Raw genomic sequence first — 5,055 nt, forward strand, 5'->3', positions numbered from 1 at the left:
TTGGATCGATTATTCCCTCCGAGAGGAAATGCTTTATCTGATGCCCGTTAACCTTAAAAGTGTTGTTATCCTGGGGGTTTAAAAGATACACAGTTTCGAATTTTCCCACATTTACAATTGTGAATGGTCCGGACCATCTCGACTTAAGCTTTCCGGGAAAAAGCCGTAGTCGAGAATTAAAAAGGAGAACCTTTTGACCATTCTAAAAATCCGATGATTTATCCTACGATCATGCCATACTTTGGTCTTTTCCTTGTAGAGTTTGGCATTCTCGTAGGCATGGAATCTCCATTCTTCCAACTGACTAAGTTGAAATTTTCTTTTTGCTCCCGCCGAATTTGCATTTAAATTAAATTCCTTAATCGCCCAAAAAGCTTTGTATTGGGTCTTAAATGCGATTTGGTATGACCATAATGTGTCATCCAACTTGAGTGATCAATCCTTACGATCTGGTTTTACAACTTTCTCCAAATATTTTTTATTTCATGGTTAGAAAGTTCGGCAAGACCATTCGTTTGTGGATGGTATGCCGTAGCAATTCGATGTTGGATGTTGTATTTGATAAGAACGGTAGCTAACATTCAATTCATAAAATGTGTCCCTTCATCGCTTATCAAAGCTTGAGGAGTTCCAAAACGGACAAAACTATTTTTATGCAAAAAATCAATTTCTGTCTTAACATTATTCTTTAGGCATGCCTTAGCTTCTACCCACTTCGAAACATAATCAACCGCAACCAACATATATTGATTATTGAAAGACATAGGAAACAGTCCCATGAAATCAATGCACCAAACGTCAAAAAGTTCAACTTCAAGAATGTTATTTAAAGGCATTTCGTTTCGTTGGGACAAGTTTCCCATTCTTTGACACTGATCACATCTCTTTACAAAATTAAATGCGTCCTTAAACAATGTTGGCCAAAAAAATCCACTTTGTAAATTTTTGCAGTCGTATGTTGTCCATCGAAATGGCCACCATACGGCGATGCATGACAATCTTTCAACAAAGAGGGAATTTCAAAATTTGGAACACATTTCCGCAAGACTTGATCTGCTCCTATTTTGTAAAGAAATGGATTATCCCATAAATACTGCTTACAGTCATGAAGAAATTTCTTAAAGCGTTGACCATGAAGATGATGTGGCTTAAGACCACAAGCAAGGTAATTGCCAATATCAGCATACCAAAGAATTTCATTTTGAGAATTGTCTTGAATTGCCAAAATGTACTTATCGGGAAAAGTTTCTTTTATCACATGGTTTCCCATGCTTGAAACTTTGCCATCAATCCTTGATAAATGATCGGCTACTTGATTGTCACAACTCTTGCGATCAACTATCTCTAGATTGAATTCTTGCAAAAAAAGAACCCATCAATAAGCCTCGGTTTAGTGTCGGTCTTATTAAAGAGATATTTGATGGCAGAATGGTCCGTAGGTCTTATGAATGCAAATACTACCGCAAGTAATTCATTTTCTGTGGTGGTATAATTTAATTGGGCCTCCACCAAGGTCTTACTTGCGTAGTACATGAGGTGAAAAATATTGTTTCGTTTTTGTCCCAAAATGGCACCTACGGCTCAGTTACTTGCGTCACACATAAACTCAAAATGCATGGTCCAATCTGGGGCAATGACAATAGGTGCCGAGACAAGAGCTTTTTTAATAGTTTCAAAAGCTTTTTTACATTCAGAGGTAAAGTCAAAAGTTTGATCAACATGCAATAGATTACATAAGGTTTTGCAATTTTAGAAAAATCCTTAATAAATCTAGGGTAAAAGCTCGCATGTCCCAAAAAATTTCGAATGCCTTTGATCGAAGATGGTTCGGGCAATTGCAATATAACCTCAATTTTTCCTTTATCAACTTCCAAACTATTTTTAGAAACCATGTGACCTAAAACAATTCCTTCTTGTACCATAAAATGGCATTTCTCCCACTTTAAAATTAAATCATGAGTTTCACATCTTTCCAAACTTTTCTTTAAATTGGCAAGACAATTTTCAAAAGATGTTCCGATGACGGAAAAGTCATCCATAAATACTTCCATGGTATCTTCAATCATGTCCAAAAAAATTGACATCATGCAACGTTGGAAATTAGCCGGTGCGTTACAAAGACCAAATGGCATACGCCAAAAACCAAAAGTTCCAAAAAAGACAAGTGAAAGTTGTTTTATCTTGATCATCGGGTGCAATGTGAATTTGGTTGTAACCCGAATATCCGTCCAAAAAGCAATAATTTTTTTTTCGGCCAATCTATCTAGCATTTGATCAATGAAGGGCAAAAGGAAATGGTCTTTCTTAATTGCTAGATTTAATTGCCTATAATCCATGCAAATTCGCCATCCGGTGATGGTCCTAGTAGGGATGAGCTCGTTTTTTCCATTGGTGATAACTGTGATTCCACCTTTCTTCGGTACACATTGTACCAGACTCACCCAACCACTACTAGAAATGGGGTATATGATACCCACATCTAACCACTTCAAGATTTCTTTCTTAACAACCTCTTTCATAATCGGAATTAATCTCCTTTGTGGTTGCACCTTTCCAACTCTATTTTCTTCCAAAATTATCTTATGTTGGCAAAGCGATGGACTAATTCCTCTAATGTCGGCAATGGTCCAACCTATGGATCTTTTGTGAGCTTTCAAAACCTCTATCAACCTCAATTCTTGTTCATTACTTAATTTCGAAGAAATAATTACGGGTAATTTTTTTCTCCTCCATAAGATAAACGTACTTAAGGTGACTAGGTATAGGTTTGGATTCTAAATCGGGGGCTTTCTCTATGGATGGTGGTTGGACAATTCTATCCTTAAAGTCAAGTTGCTCAAATGCCGCTAAATCTTCCAAATCTTCCAACTCAACATTTTCTTCCAATATGTCCTCAAGATTTTCCCCAATGTTATTTTTGTAGGGAACGTCAATCAAACTTATTTCTAGATCTTCACCTAAAGCAGATATGACTGAACAATCGCCTACCTCTCCATGAAACTTAAAGGAATTAAACACGTTAAATTTCACTTCTTGATCATTAACTCTCATGGTCAACTCCCCCTTTTGTACATCAATTAATGTTCTCTCGGTTGCAAATAAAAGGTCGTCCTAAGATGATTGGGACATTCTTATCAGCTTCGTAGTCCAAAACTAGAAAATCGGCCGGAAAAATAAATTTATCGACTTAGACCAAAATATTCTCTATTTTACCCTTAGGATAAGCAATGGACCTATCAGCCAATTGTAAAGTCACGGTAGTTGGTCGGACTTCTCCTATTCCTAGTTTGTTAAAAATCGACAATGGCATAAGATTAATGCTTGCCCCCAAATCACATAGGGCATGGCCTACTTATTTTCCTCCAATAGAACATGGGATGGTAAAATTTCCCGGGACTTTTAACTTGGGAGGAATTTTACAAGGAGTGCGCTACATTCTTTGCTCAAAGCAACCGTTTCAAATTCATTCAACCTTCTCTTTTTATTTAGATTGTCTTTCAAAAATTTAACATAGTTTGGCATTTGCTCGAGAGCTTCTACCAAAAGTATGTTAATGTGAAGTTGCTTAAAGATGTCCAAGAACTTCTTAACTGCTCGTCCACATTTTTGCTTTTCATTATTTCTGGAAAAGGTAAGTTCTGCAAATCTGGAGCTGGTTGAATGGATATGTTTGGCTGGACAGTGGGCACAATCTTCCCATTATGGGAAGTTTTAGCAGAGAACTGCACATTGCTAGAAGTTGAAGCAGGAACTGTTTTCTGGACAGAAACAGATTTTTGAGTTTCTTCATTGGTAGGACTCAAAATTGGAAAATTTGACATATCAAAAGCATGTGAAACCTCGTTTTGGTGTGTTGGTTTTTTGATGGTTTCACTTGTGTCATCATTGACTTTTGAACTCTCCTCATTCAACACGGTCACGGCTTTGATATGTTCTTTACCCTTAGGGGTTTCCGTGTCACTAGGCAAAGTTCCTAAAGGTCTACCCTTGAGATTGGCGGCAAATTGGCCGAGTTGGGTTTCGAAAAATCTTAACGTTGCATTGGTTTGGTTTATAAAATCTTTAAGTAATGATTCGAGTGAACCATTACCGTCAGATGCATTTTGCCTAGGCATGTGTGAGTGTGAGGATTGTCCATTTTGGTAATTGTGCGAAGCACCTTGCCCATATCCTGGGGGATTTTTTTGGCCGATTTTGGACTTGGGTTACCCCGGGGGGTTGAAGTCCAGGATTTCCGGCCCAAGAAAAATTGGGGTGATTCCTCCAATTTGAATTATATGTGGGAKAAAATGGGCTATTTCTAGCATAACTCCCAACATAATTCAGCGAGACGGGATTTCCGGGGAAATATTCATAAGAATGGCCCTTACCACAAAAGACACAAGATTCAGTCATAGGTGGATTGGACATTATGGATTGAACTTGATTATTCTCTCCATTCAAATGTAAATTGTTTTTAACCAAATTAGTTAAAGCTACAATTTGAGCATTTAAAGTAGAGATGGCATCAATTTCATGGATGCCCGAAGCAGATTTAGAAACAACAGCACAAGGATTTGACCATTCGTATTAGAAATTCGTTCCAAAATGGCATACCCTTCGTTGTAAGTCTTAGCTGTGAAACCTCCATCGGCCGTTGCGTCAAGAATAATTTTAGCGGAACTGGAAAGACCATTATAAAATGTCTCCAATTGAATGTAATGAGGGATTCCGTGGTGAGGACATTTCCATAGAAGGTCTTTAAATCTCTCCCATGCATCAGAAACAGCTTCATCTTCTTCTTGGCGAAACGTCATCATTTCATTTCTAATTTTTACATTCCTTATCGGAGGAAAGTATTTTTTTAGAAACTTTTCCGCCAAATCATTCCAAGTTACAATCGAGTTTGGTGGTTGAGAATTTAGCCATGCTCTAGCTATATCCTTCAATGTGTAAGGGAAAGGCGTCAAACGTAAGGCTTCTTGTGTGGCTCCGGGAATTTTAAAATGATCCTTCATTTCTATAAAAGATTTTAAATGAGTGCGGATCTTCCGTCGATGATACCCCAAACTGACC

At 37.6% G+C, this 5,055-nt stretch overlaps 1 non-coding gene across 1 annotated transcript; it reads left to right on the forward strand.

Annotated features, from left to right (window-relative positions):
* The first annotated feature begins 4,707 nt into the window (after positions 1 to 4,707).
* On the forward strand, positions 4,708 to 4,814 carry LOC112503230. The gene has a single exon (XR_003067895.1). It is a non-coding gene; the product is annotated as a small nucleolar RNA R71 (small nucleolar RNA).
* Positions 4,815 to 5,055: the final 241 nt, after the last annotated feature.

Source organism: Cynara cardunculus (assembly GCF_001531365.2).
Source record: "Cynara cardunculus var. scolymus isolate 2C chromosome LG 1, CcrdV1, whole genome shotgun sequence".
NCBI classification, from domain to species: domain Eukaryota; kingdom Viridiplantae; phylum Streptophyta; class Magnoliopsida; order Asterales; family Asteraceae; genus Cynara; species Cynara cardunculus.